Below are 15,520 nucleotides of genomic sequence, written 5' to 3' on the forward strand. Positions count from 1 at the left end.
TGCTTGGGATTGCCTTATCCATGCAGTCCTGCAGGTGCTGGTAGAAGGCATTTGTAAGTGATTCAGCGGCTTGAGTACTGTTTTCCACTGGCTCGGGGGCCTTAAAGGAGACCACACTAGTCTTTAGAAGTGTGAAGTCGGCTTTTGAGAAGTTCTTTACTGTGGTCTTTTTTATTTCAGGTGGGGTGGGATGAGGACCTCCAGCGAGATTAGTTTGTGATCTGATCTCACCAGTGAGGGGTATACTTCCGGTGTTGAACATTGTGCTCCCATGTTCGTGATGATGAGATCAAGTATGTTATCTCCTCTTGTGGGAATGGTGACTAGTTGTTCCATGGCATTTGAGTTTATGAATTCCAGGAACTTTTCGGCTAGGGTGTTTGGGCTTGAGTAGTGTTCCCAGTCTATATTTGGGTAATTGAAGTCACCTAGTATGATGGTGTTTGGTGATACATTTATCCCCTCTAGTGTTTTCAGGAAGGCCATGTGAGGTTCCTGAGTTTGTGAGGGTGGCCTGTAACATGCTACAATTTGCAGAGCAGTCTTGCCTACGGTTAATTGCACCTGGATGGTCTCCGATGCATCATGCGTTGCCACCAGTCTTGAGGTGTGGGTGTCCTTGATGAATATGGATACTCCCCCTCCTTTCTTGGTATTTTCCTGATTTTGGGGCCGGAACGCATGATATGAGGTAAAACCTGATAGCGCTGGGGTGCTCTCAGGAGCCTTGAACCAGGTTTCTGTCACAGCACAGACATCGATGTTCTCCATACTGAGAAGGGCCTCGAGTGCGTGCATTTTGAGATTTAGACTTCTGGCATTGAGCAGCATTACCCTTAGTTGTTTTCCTTTTTTGTGTTCTAGGGTGGTAGGTTTAGAATTTGAGCCTTGCCTAAAAAAGGCACTATGGGGTGGCAAGAGCCTTTGCCAATATCCGAATCCCAGGGTGACAGGTGCAAGCCGTCCCTTGCGGCAGCGTGGCTTGTCCAGCATGTCATCCCAGGCAGACAGATACTGGATCCCCTTTGAATGACACCAGTGTTTAAGCCAATTGTTAAAGCTGATCATCTTATCTCTGTATTGTGGCATCATTCTTGGTGAAGGTAGGATACTGCTCAAGGTCAGGGTCATACCTGCCTGGGCTACATAATCAGAGAGCTCCTCAATGTCTCTTTTCATGTAGTCCAAGGAGGTACGTCTCAGGTCGTTTACACCAGCGTGGACAATGACTGAGTCATATTTGTACCTGCTGTTGAGAGACCTGAGTGCTTGCGTTATCTGGCGGATTCTAGCGCCCGACAGACAGCTTACTGTGACCTTCTCCTTACTCAGTCTGGTGAGCGGGACGTCAGTGTGTCTGACTATGGAGTCACCAATGACTAGTGTGTCTGGCATTGTGTTTGGCCTTAAGGGCTGTGACTGTTTGACACTCTGACTGTGAGGTCTATGTGTTGCAGGTGTTGTGTTCTGAGGTAGTGGTTGTTTGGGTGTCTGCTTTGGTGGCCTCTGCTGTTTTGGTAGATTTTTGATCAGAGCCTCCGAGTATGTCTTTGTGTGTTTATGTGTATGATTTGAGGTTGTAATGGTACTATGTGAGACTGGGTCTATAGTGTGTGTGGTAACCTTCTCCTCCTGACTGGTCTTGCCAGTCCTATGTTGAGAGAGCTCAGCCTCCAGTTTGGCCGTATAGTTGCATCTCTCGCATGTATTTGTGTTTTGTGGGAGGAGGAGAGGGTTGTCTGTGTACATGAGGCAATTTGTAAGAATCCAGTCAGGAATGACATGTCCTGTAGTAGGTATATTTACCAACTCCTCAAGGGTGTTTTTGTTAAGTCTAGGAATTTTTGGACATGTTCTAAATGGGAGGTATAGGTGTCGCAGTTTGATGGGTAATTAAATTATATCCAACATAATGGTGTTTTTGTTAATAGATTGCTTATAACACTGAGGATTCTTACCCTGTCATCTGGGGACAAGGGTGCTCTGTAGCAAGCTATTAGTTGAGCATTAATTCTATCTATAATGATCTATAGTACATGGAGTTCAGCTTGTGGGTTTCTAGGGGGGGGTCTTGCTTGGAGTTAATATATTCAATAGTTTCTGAAGGTACAAAAAGTGGAAGATGACAGTATAGAGGGAGAGCATTCTTTACATTCAAATCAAGTCTCCATAACAATATAGACTGGTGTTTTCCAAGTGCAGAAATGCCTCAAGATTAAAGAATTTAACGTTTAGACTTCTGGCAAGGAGAAGAGACACCTTAATATGAATCTGGTTTGGGATTGATATGTTAGTTACATAGGAATGTCCATCAATTAAAGAAGGTTGTTGTCACTATTTGGAAGGTTTTGGAACAAAAGGTGATTGCCATCGTTCACAAAGTAAGCTAGAATTTTGAGTATCTACCCCTATGCTGACACATACTGAATCATCCTGGAATGGTGCCAATTATTTAACCAATTACTGAAGCAGATTATCTGTCTTTAATCTAAGCATCAGTTGAGGTGAATAAAGGATCACATTTGGGGCCTGTGCCTTTCCTGCATTTGTAACATGCATGAAATGCTTTGACATGTCTCAAGTCACAGACTCCTGCTCATGTCACTACCATGTTATTGTCGTACATGTCACGAGTCAGGGTCCTTAGAGCACTTGAAATGTCTGTGATCATGGCACCCGAAAGACAACTCACTGTAACCTTCTCCCTGTCCATCCTTGGGAGTGATGAGTCAGTGTGGCTAACAGTAGAGTTACCAATCACTAAAACATTTTGTTGTTGCTATGGTTCAGAGTGGTAGGTTTGGATCATTTTTGCTCAAGATGACTATGGTAGATATGCATGAGTGGTCTCATTTTTGCTGAGACTTGTCCTTGATATTTCTAGGATGCTGGCATCAGCACAAGACATGTTGGTATGACTGATAAAAGATTTTGGCGAAAGTGTGTGAAACTCAACAGGCCAAGTCTTTCAGTGAGAAGCAACTCTCCAGATTTAATTAGGTATTTACACTCATCACAGATGGAGTTATTAGTGTTGAGAATAAATTCATTATCTTTGAGATTAAGGAAGCTTGTATACTGTCTTGGGAGACCTAGTGCTAAAAAAGTGATAATGGAAATGAAACAAGTAGGGTGACCTTGCATCTTGTCCAGCTCTTGGGTATTTAGATGAGCAAAGTAAATGCAACACAGTATGTATGTTGTGTATATTTTGACTGTTCTGCTATAATTACAGAAGAGTCTCCAGTGATGGGTCGACTTCTCCAAGATGTTAAAAGTAAGATGGAAAAAAGGGGAGTTAATACTTCTGGGGAATTACACTGCGCACTACATGGGTTGGAAGAAATGAAAGAGAATATCTCAAGCAAATTGGTGTCGGGGCTTGGTGCTGGGACCTCTTTTTCACCATTTACTTCTCAACTCTCCAAACAGAGAACCAGGACCACTAAGTTTTCAGATGATTGTAAATGGAGTTGCTAAGTTATCCTCTCATACCCAAACCCTCCAGAATGAACTCTCCCTAGTAAACTCTTGGAATCCTAAAATGGGCTCAATCTAAATTCTGAAAAGTGTAGTATCGTCACCATTGGTAGACAGCTCCTTCCCTCATCATAGTGTATAAACAACACACCACTACAAAATGAAAACAGTCTGGGACCTAGGAATGTGAGTTGATAACCCCCTGCTGTTTTGACTATCATGTCACAGTAATCAGGAAATCCTTTTATATAACACAATTATTTTCTAAAGAAATATAATCAGGGTCTAATGAGATAATCACTCTCTCATACTCAGTGCTGATCAGACCAGTTAGCGAGTACAAGAAATGTATCTCACCAAATATATCCTACAGTTAGACTCCAAAGGCTCCTGGTATAAAAGATCAGACCTAAATTCCCTAAAATAATAATAAAGGCTAGATGCTTTATCTGTTTATTCAGTATCTTAGACTCTTGAGGGGAGATCTTGGTCTTGCTTATCATGCCATTAGAGACTCATTGTCCTGGATGTTCTGCATATCCACAAGTCCATTATCTCCACTAATATCACAATTGGGTACCTAAATATTCACCAGTTGATAAATAAAACAGGGTGGAGGGACATGTTTATAATCCAGCACCTGCCAAACCTCTTGAACAACCCCCCCCCCCCACACACACACACACACACACACACACACACACTGCATTTTAAGCAGTGCAGCTCTCTTTTTTTTTCTTTTAAATACAACTTGGATGACTGTGTAGGCTCCACAGATGTACTCTGGAATTGACTGATATAGCGCTCTTTGAAAAAGGAATTGTATCCTTTAGAGGGGGTACTGGCAAGGCATACATTGTCAAAACTCTAGCCTTCAAATATCTATGAATGCAGCTTGGCTGCCTTATGTATTCTAATGTCCACGTAAGCTTATGAGTGCAGATTGTCACTTTATGGTCATTCCTTTGAAACAGTTTGACATTTTCTAGTAATTTGTATTTTTTGACAGTTCTGGATATTCAGTTATAAACTGAAATTAGTTTGTGCTTTTTAAGTGCAGAGGTAATAAATAACAGCAAGCTGCACATTGAATTTTTTTTAAGTGCCAGGTCACATTTCCTAATGATGATTTCTATTTTTTTCTCCCTTTCTTTTCTATGCCATTAACTGACCACCAGCTGTCCAAATGCACCAGTTATTCTTAAATATACCCAGTACTGTCCCCAGGGGCTGGGACTGCACCAGTGGTGGATTGGGGAGAGGAAGTGGAGTAGAGCAGCTTACAGCATCACATGTGCTAGTCTTGCTTGCCAGGGATGATTTTTTTGTATGCTGCAAATGAGTGGATCATGTGAAATCACTTGCATTGCCACACACCTCTACTTGCTCTGGTCTTACTCCAGATGCCATAATTTTACCAGCAATCTATCCTCTGATTATCACCAGGGATGCATTTTTATCATGGATAAACACACTCCCTTGTGGAGTGGACAAGCCAGTAAAGCCACTCTTTCCCAGCTCCTGAGATGCTAATCAATCTCAAGTAATCTGGGTTGTAGTAAAGGTTGCATCCTTCTATGCCACAAAGCTAATTTCGGTTTTGCCTTTGGTGTAGTGACATTCAAAATCGTGGAAAGTATAAATTTCAAGTGCAAAGAAACGGTGGTTTTCATTCTTGTTATAAAAGCAAAATATATGTATGGTTTTATTATAATAAAGTATTCAACCCTTTTGAGAAAAGGGGTGCATATTAGTTGTGAGCTGAGTTTGAAGAGATTTGCATTAGAAAGGTTGTGAAATTATAATAATAAAGTAATTTGAAAGACAAAACATAGGCTGTTTCTTCATTGTGTTCGTGACAGTACAACAAGCAATAACACTGGCTCCTTTTGCAGCAACGTTTTCAATTTGCTTATTATATATGGCTAAAAAAAAAAAATCCTATTTGTATGTCAACCATCATGCTATAATGTTATGCAACAATGCAAACTACATCAGTTGTACTTGGGCCTTTCATGGGACTTTAGTTCAGATGGACCATGTGCCACTTTTATCTTTTTCTCACCAACAGTATTAAGAGGTCAGAAAGATGTCGATGTTGTAGTGTACTGGCTCACCATTCCATTTCATGCATAAATGGGCGTGGCCTCAGTGATCGACATACCCAATCCCTGTGATGTGGTATGCAAATGATGAGTAGCATGTTATGCAGATATGCCAATGACATCATGCATACATTGTTGATTAGTAAGGTGGTTTCAAAATAAGCACTTTGTCTGAATTCATATATTTGCTCTTGTCATTTTTTTCTCTAGGATGCAATGTCCTAGAAGTTCATAAAGTAAGTGGCTGGTCAACGAGGCAAATTCATTCCTTGTGTACTCTTTGTTTACCCTCTTTCTCAATGCAGTGTGATCTCAGAGTTGGTATATTGAAGTAGGGGGATGCAGGGGGGGCGTGCCCTCTGCAAAAGCAAAGGGCGTGTTATAAACGGCATTATGAAATTATGGGAATGCTTAGCTTAATGCTGTTTACATACACATTAAGCAGTGGTGGGACTGCATAGCTGAATGTTACTTTCAACAAAACAACATTTATAGCTGAATACCAGTTAATGAGTAGCAAACTGCTAGCCTGATTTTAGAGGCCTAATTGCATTTAAATACCAACAAGGTAGTTGGAAACTGTATAAAGTTCAGGAAAAGATTTGTGTGAATACCAAATTCTGCATGCATGTGCTTCCTCATCAGGATGAATATTCATGCGGATGAGAACTACATCATATTGGTTATTCATAAGTGTAGATAGATGTCAACCAGCTGTGGTGGGGTTTGGCCGGTGCTTGCTAAAGGGCATCTGGTGATCCAGTACACTACAACATCGCCAAGAAGACAAATGGGCAAAATTATATGAAATTAAGACTGTAAAAACAGAGAAATTGTAAACATAATGAAAAACATGGCCATCCCTGGCATTCCAAAAGTAGTTGGCACTGGCTGTTTTTTTTAAACTTTGTGTTTCACAAAATGGGGCTAAATATGCTTCTAAACTAAGGGCCTGATCACTTACACTGAGAGCAGGTCTTTGGGAATCTGGCCTCCAATATAAGCCTGTTTATAGATGGGCCTTATACCAAAGTAAGTCACTTGCACTGAGAGCAAGTCTTTCAGATTCAGGGTAGACTTGCATTGAGAGCAACTCTTTTGGAATCTGGCCCCAAGTATCATTGCAACTAAGGACAATGGCATGTAATTTAAATAAATGCTTAACTACATTGCCCTTGTGCTGTGAAACATGGAAAGTTAAAAAAAAAAAAAAAAAAAAAAAAAAAACAGCCAATCTTGTTATGTTATGTTTCACCAGTGTTAACTCTGCTCTGACTCCCAGGGCATATCTTTTATTCCTTGATGAAATGTGAAAATGTAATTTCAGTATATATATGTTTCTTATAACTTTAAAAGCATCATTGAAACATTTTGTGTGATAAAATTCATATTAAGACCTCAAAATGCAAGCATTCCCAACTCCTTAGACAACACACAGTACTTAGTCAAGAATACTCTGCTAATGTCTTGTTCACTGCAGTGCATTTTTCAATAATGTTTATTACTAGCCTCTGAACAGCTGTTGTGTAAAACATAACAGTACATTGTACCCGAGACCAAGTATCTCCTGCTGCTAATAAACTTTCCAAGCTTGCTGTAAGGAGCACTGTATTTCCTGGCAGCATGTGGCCATCTTGAGTAGTGGCATGCCAATGAGAGCAGAGAGCTTGCTGATACCACACTGCCTGCAGGGTTAATCCAGAATATGATTTGAAACAACATTACCATTATGTTTGGGGAAAGGCAAGACTTTTCACATAAATTTTCAAGCAATTCTGCCGTATCAAAGAATAGCAAATGTTACTGGATTCCGTTGCACATTTCCTTATAGCAATGGTGCATTTGTGTTAGTGTCTAGTAACACATCTTTGTAATAAACTGCAGAACAGCTTACTTGTATCAGCTCAACTATGTAATGTCATTATGTGCACCTCTGCCTCCTGGGTTATCGACTGTAACTGTATAGATAGTCTGCCAAAACTACGGTTATAATGCTGTGACCCACTGTTACAACAGTAGGCCGTAAACAGGCAACTTGGAGAGAAAGCATACACTGTTCCATACCAGAATTAACTTTCATTAACAAAACTGGCACTCTGCTCAGTAGTCAGTGTAATAATTGGTCTACCATCATAATGTGGACTGGAACATCATTGAATCCACTTTACGTAAAGTCTGAACGCTGAAAATGCCAAACACCAGTATTCTGGAATGCAGAATCTTGCCCCTTCTCAAGTAGAGTTTGTTTCTAGGTCCAGTGTGGTAGGAAATGTCGACATCCGATGCTTCAGCTATAGTGAAATTCGGTGTTGCAGTTTTTGTGGATACCGGTCAATTATATGTTGAAAATAGAAATATTCAAGAGTAAGCCATAATAATTGTATACAATATTCTATAAAAAATAAAGAAGAATCACATTTTGAAAGTATTTAAAATTTTCTGGTAAACATTTTATGAAATGCAAAACATTAAGCAGCCAAAAGCAGAGGAAATTTATCTAGAGAAAGCACCCTTCCATTATTACTAAATACAGTAACCAGTGTCACTTTACCCTGCACTCTGAGATCCAGTGACCACCAACATACACAGCACTACATCAGGGCACTAACTCAATGCTGTACTTACTACTTATGCCAACCAAATTATGAATTCATTTGTAAATTCTGAATGCAGGACATAATAGTGAAACTGTCAACGTTATGATTAGTGAAGTCAAGAGTGGCCTTAGGTCGACTGGTGCCCTAGGCAAAAGAGCTCCACGGTGCCCCCACCACACCACCTGGTGCCCCCATCCTGGTCTACTTGCACCAAATAAACACTGAAAAAGTGCCCCTGCTACAGCAGCGCCCTAGGCGGCCGCCTAGTTGGCCTATGCCTAAGGCCGGCTATGAGTGACGTAATGGAGTGTTGCCACTACTTTCTGTAATCTGAATTATTTAAGTATATGTAGGGTTGCTACCTTTCATTGTGACTAAAATCGGAGTAAGGCCACACCCCTTGCATCACCAGTATCCATGCCCACCCTGCCCATTTCATGATGTCAATGTGATGTCATCAGGTGAGGAACGCTCTCTTTTTCCATTTGTAATGTCTGCTTTTGGCTGAGTTACTATGCTTTTCTGTAAAAACAAACTCAGTCTGTTTCCTTTTTTTGAAACAGAATACCAGAGTTTGTACAGTGTTTTCTGGACTACTGGAGAATCAGTTTGATTTCCGGATCGTCCGGAAAAAAAACTGAGGGGTAACAACCCTAAGTATATGTCACAAAATGATCAGCAGAAGACCTTAAATGGCTTCAAACACCAATGTTTTTATAAGATGTATGGACAGAATATGTATGTTCCAATTCCTGATAAATGAATAAATATACACATACATACAGAAATGCACAGCATTAAACAAATGCTTATGTAATACAATATATATATCTTTATTGCATGTACACAAACTATTACTTTACTCTGCAAATACTACAAAATGTGCTACTGCAGCTGAATGCTGTAATATGACAAAAACAAGAGCAACTGTTCCATCTGTTAACAGTCGTATTTCTGATCATTTAGATAAAACATGTTCCTCGCGTTGGCTAATGGTCTTTGCCTCTATGTGATAAAAATTTCTGTAAGGGAAACCCCACTTTAAAGGGACAGTCCCAGGGATTTTTTTGTTTGATTGGGCCTTTGTTTACTTTTCAGGTTTCCCTTTCTGAGCATGCTCACCTTTGACTGAGGGAGTGGGAGAAGAGTGCCTGCAGGAAGTTTCAAAGGTGTTAGCCAAATTCAATCTCAAATTGCAGTTGTACTGACAACACCTCTCCCTGTGAGCCATTCATTACTTTAATAATGGATGGCGCAGTGGTGCAGCGGTAGCATTGTTGCCTCACACCAAGAGGTTCTCCGGTTCCATTCTCATTCCTCCCACATTACAAAGACATGTGCCTGGTGCATTTCTCCCTGGGCCTCCGCTGAAAATTAGCTTTGTTCCAAGTCGGACTTTCCTGATTAACAAATGTTAAATAAATAAATCTGTGCATTTTACACATCGAGAAGTAGCCTTTCAGGCATTTTACAACTTTGCTGCTGCTACTCTACAAAGCACCTCAGTAATGCAAGGCTTTTAAAACATTAGTAAACAGTTTGTTTTTCATTCCATATTTTATTCTGTGGTGACTGTGAATCCTGGCCAACTACAATTTTACGACATGGTTTCTACCTGTAGAAAGCATCTGAGTGAGGCAAACCATAGTGGAAACCATATTTCTTTCTTTCATTTCATGTTTTCTGATTTTTGAATACTAGCCTGGTGTAGTGACTTTCTGACCTGCTAGTAATTTCATAGAAAGCAAGTGTATGACAGAAGGTTGGAGCATTAGTAGACATACTCTTCTGTTTCTTTTTCAATTTCTAGTTTGACGTGCTGATTTCTGAATACTATTAGACAGACAAATGCATTATTTTTGTGAGCGGGCTGCTTGTACATCTGTAGAAGCATGACTGATGCAAAGTTTAAAACTTAGTATACACTCATCTTTTCCTTTCACTGATTTATATCTACTAGCCAAATGTACTTCCTAGTGTACATGCTACATTCTAGTTAAGTTATTGCATTGTATTATGTTTTCAACACTTCTTTCTCTTTTAACCTTATATCTGTATGAATGTGTTGCTAGTTCCACTGTTATTATATATAAACAAATAACTGAAATGATACTGTACAGCTTTTGGCATCATTCTAACAGTTTGTAGTGCCTAACGAGTGTCTGATTCCTGGTCTGACAATGATTAGTCCTACATGGCAACATTTAAACTGTTTCCATTACAACTTAATCACATGACAGCATACCTCTCAACCTCGTAACACAAAAATCTGGACAAAGCCTAAAATAATGAGCAAATGCCCAAAACTAGAGACAATTTTTAAATACTGCCCTTATAAACTTAGAAAGTTGCTAGAATAACAGGACTGCTTAGTGTGCATTTTCTGAAGGATATCAAGTCTGAAACTCAAATGTGTGTCATTATTTACTAACTTCAGTCCTCAGTGATTTGACATTCAGGGAAAATCTGGACAGTTGAGAGGTATGCATGGTAGTTATGACGGAGCAAAGTGACAGAAACTACAGTTGTGTAAAATCTTACCATAACAGTTGATGTCCTTCTCTCCTCTGGTGCAGTATTCGCTACAGAAGGGATGCAGCGTTGTGGACAGCCCATCGCTTGGCCAGTATAAATAAGCTTAAAAGAGATATTGGTTGTGCCGTATGTCACATTTATGCTACGCACATAGAACATGGGGCAAAAAAGGGACTTACAAATGCTACTACCTATAACTGTATTGCTCCAAAAGAGAACAGGCATCATAGGACAAAGGAGTCCATACGCATCCAGAAGGGAAAAAAATGCTGAACAAATGAGAGGGGGTTGGAGGGAGGGAGCAAATACTGCCATAACGAAGAGTAGGACATCTACTATTATGGTAAGATTTTACATAACTGTACTATGTCATTCTATATGATGTATTTGTACAGAAGGGAGAGTAAAAAAGCTCAATCACAGAATGGGAGGTGGAAGGCTCAGAAGAGACCTCAAAAAGCCCACATAAAATGGTTTCAGCAAAACCTGCTCTGGCCCTAGAAACTATAGCCAACTTTTGCTTAATAAAGGTATGCACTGAAGACCAAGTAGCAACTTCAAGGATGGAATGGTGTCTAACCCCTTCAAGAAGGCCCCAGAAGAGACCACAGCCCTAGTGGAATGAACTCTAACAAAAGCAGGCAGAGATTTGCCATGAAAATAATAAAAATAAATTGCCTCAGATATCCTGGAGGAGATGATTTGTTTAGAAACAGCCAAACTCAAAGACCTGGAATGAAAGGAAACAAAAAGCTGATCATACTTGCAAGTAGTTCTAGTCATACCCAAATAGTACCTGAGTTGTGTGTGCAAATCCAAGGTGTGCAGGAACATCTCACTACCAGACTGAGGACAAAGGGAAAAAGGAAGGTAGTTTTACTGACTGATTTAAGGACAACTCATTGACTACACTGGGCATAAAAGAAGGTTTAGTACAAAGGGACTCCCTATCCCTGTGAAAAACCAAAAAAGGAAAGGCCATAAGGGCCTGGAGTGGAGAAGCCTCCTGAGCAGAAGTAAGAGCCAGCAACAAAAGAGTCTTCCAGGTACAATGTTGCAAAGAAGCAGACTCTACAGGCTCAAAATGAGTGATTTAAGGTCCCAAGGAGGAGAAGGAATACAGTTGAGGCCTAATATGCAGGATGCCTTTAAGAAACTGATCTCAAAATGAGAGGTCAAAGGAGGATTCAAGGGCAGACTAGCAGAAATTGCTGACTAATGGGCCTTCACAGAAGAATAGGCCAAGCATGACTGGAGCAGCTCATACAAATGAGCGGACCCCCACTGAAAGGGGTCCCTGGTTCCGACCATGGCTTTAGACTGAAAATCTCTTCCATTTTGGACATATAAGATTTTCTGGTTGAGGGTTTCCTTGCCTCCTATAAAACACTAAACACATTCTCAGAAAAGGTGTGCCTGAAAGGGATCAAAACCCTCTTACTCACAGTGTCAGTTGTAGAGTGGACAAGTTTGGATGGATGACAGACCTCTTGTCCTGTGAGAAGATCCAACCAGTAAGGTAACTTGTGATGGTTACCCATGACCAGATGCTTTATTTCTGACAGAGTAGTCCGCAATGAATTTTTAAAGTCTGACAACTCATTATAGTCCCCAAAAAATATGTTCCCAATTACTTCTTCTCCATCAAACCTTCAACATTTTCAATCTACCTGAGGAAACCTTCTTCGAGTCTGCTTGGGGCATTAAAATACCTATACAAACACTTCCAAGCAAAAATCCTAAATCTTCTAGATTTTGTTGTATATTTGGGAGCCTTACATATATCCTCCCCTTGTTTCTTTGTGAACTTTCCAACCTCCTTCGATTCTTATATTTATCATACAATACTTTATATGCCCTACTAATTATCCCCCACACCCCCGGCTAATTATACATACTAACTCTGAGAGCACACAATCCCCATGGAAAGGAAATATTTCTCTACTAATGGATTGTTGATCTCACACACCTGTCTATCGACCAAATGGTGTCACTTGTCTGTGTGTTGCAGCACTTGCCATTCACTCCAGAGCTTGGCACCCATATATATATCAATGTCCTTGGCATACATGTATACATACACACACATACCTATATAATATACATAATACATATGTACAGATATATATATATTTATTAGATACATGCACACACACACATAAACCAAAACACACAAGTCCAGCACTAATGAGGAAAATGAAAACCTATTTATTCACAAAGTTACAATGGTCAGAAGAGAAAAATCCATCAGCAAACTGCAGTGTCTCCACTTACGATGCATCTTCAGTGCATAATAAAAGTAAAATGTCAAAAAATATGCATTTAAATAGTTAATTCACACATAGTGTGACTCAAATTGATTAAACATTTAAAGATATGGTTTATTAAAAAAACGGCAAAAGACTCTAACTGTGAAATACATACTATCAATGTTAATACTAAAATATTGCTTTTTATATTAACCATTCATGCTAACAATTTAATAAAGAACTAGATCAATTTTTCCCCCCAAAAAAAGTGAATAAATGAGTAAAAAAAATATAAAAAAAAATAAAGCCATTTGGAAACATATACAAATTCATCGAGTTCTGGGCTACGCATAGCTCCTTATCTAGGAATCTAGCTTGCTTCTTATCAAGTATTTGCCTACAAGATTTATCAACATTTTTAGTATTACACTATTGGAATAGATTAGGTTATGTGTTTCTTGCTCACACTCTCTCTCAATGTAGTTCTTGGGGTCAGCTGATGGTTCACCCCTATGAAGAAGGATGACTGTTGTGGCCCACCATTCACCTGGCACATAACATGTTTTGAGTCTGTAGTTAAAGAGTGCTTCAAGTGATGCTGTTAGGTCATGTTTTATGCTATTTAGGAGGTCACTTTGAATATTGTCAGAGCCCACTGAAGCACTGCTCTTTTTTGAGCACCTCCAGGACCTGCTCCTTATTGATAGCTGTGGGATATGCTAGAAGGGATTTCACAGGGAAACTGGAGGGGAAGTTAGAGCTAGATTTATCAGCCAGTAGATTTGCTATGCCACCCTGGTCAGTGATGGTTGTAGAATTTACCACCAGTTCTGCACACTGTCAAGTGTTGTCTTTAAGGTTCCTGATATAGCTGAAGAAGGCTTTTTGATTGTCCTTAGCCAGGGATGCTATCTTGACCTTATAATTGGTATTGCTGGACTTCATTAGACCTCTTCCTTTCTTCTTTAGATGAATCAGAGAGCTTGTCTCGCGTTGCTCTTTCTGATTGTAGCCATGACTTCTTTTTTTTGTTATATAGTCTAAGGTTAGGATTCCACCAGTGTGGTTTATTTTTGATGTTGGATCTGGGCTTACCTCAATGCAGCCATTTACATGTTTGTGCAGGGTCCTATCAGAGAGCCTTTTTGTTTGCATGGGCTGTACTGAGTGAAAATTAATTGTCTTGGGACAGCATATAAAATATATAATATAGTTAACTATTTCTCTGTCACTGGCGACCAAAGTCGACCTCCTGGCTCCACTCTAGGTGCATTCAAGTTATAAATGCAATAATGAATGCCCATTAGTTACCTTAAAATTTTAATTATCTAACATCTTAGTTACTATTTTTATTTTCAGATAAACAGATATGGAACCCTTGGAGCATAATTTGCGTAGCTGTTAAGAGAGAGATACTATGTAACTGCATATGTTTCTTTTAAAAGTGTTTTGCAAAAAAAACACAATGCTTTCCTACATTCTTAGAACTTCATTAGAATACAAATATCAGTGTAGAAATGGAAACTTGGGATTGATTGATGTTTAAAGTGCAAGTACAAATTCTCAAGACAAACCCTGGGCAGCTGACCTTGGACTAGCTCTGCTTTTCTAAGGGACTTATTGAATGTGTTCCAAAGTGAAGATACGTTTTTTTTGCCACTTTTTGTTGTAATACCATTGTTCAACTTTGTATCTTAACTATTCTCCGTCTTCTCCCCACTCAGAGAGAGATTCTCCCTTCAAAGTATGCAGAAGCCCTTGAGTAAATGACCCCTACAGTAGACTTGTCATGTATGCATAAGCAGTTACACCAAAATGAAACATTCCCCCAAAGGCCCCACCAGTAGATTGCCCATGTATGCACAAGCACTTTGACATCAAAATGAAAACTTTCCCACAGGATCCCTCTAGCAGTGTGACTTACACATGCACAGGCACTGGAATTACACCAAAATGAAACCTTTTCCCAATGATCCCTCCAGTACTTCAGCCATGTAGGTAGGAACAAGCACTTAAATGACATGAAAATGTAATCTCACCCACAACCCATCTATTAGTTTGCTCATGTATGCGCAAATGCTTAAATGACACCAAAGTGAAATATCAGCCCAAACAACCCCTCCAGTAGTTCCCCATGTATGAGCAAGCTAAAAATCATGGATGGACAAAGATCCAAAAACAGGGACAATTTTTAATTATTGCTCTTATAAACTTAGAAATAGCAAGTTATGTATTAGAATGCATTTTTAGTATCTGAAGACTCAAACTATAAGTAATGTCTGTTCATAATGATTTGCTGCAAAACTGCAAATTTAATGAGGAATGAACTGATAATATGAGATAAAAATCTGGGCATTCTGCAAAAATTCAGAAAGTAGAGAAGCCAACCTTCCACACAACTACTTCTTAAGGAAAATATAAACAGAAACTGAGGAAAGGACAAACAGCTCTCAGTTTGAAGTGAAACAACGTCTGGTAAACAAATGAGCTCAAAGCTCTCCTACAGAGAAGTAAATATTGTGGGAAGGAATATCCAGGGAATTGTTCTGGCTAG

The sequence above is a fragment of the Protopterus annectens genome, chromosome 7.part0, assembly GCF_019279795.1.
Source record: "Protopterus annectens isolate FY-2018-M chromosome 7.part0, PAN1.0, whole genome shotgun sequence".
Classification (NCBI taxonomy): Eukaryota; Metazoa; Chordata; order Ceratodontiformes; family Protopteridae; genus Protopterus; species Protopterus annectens.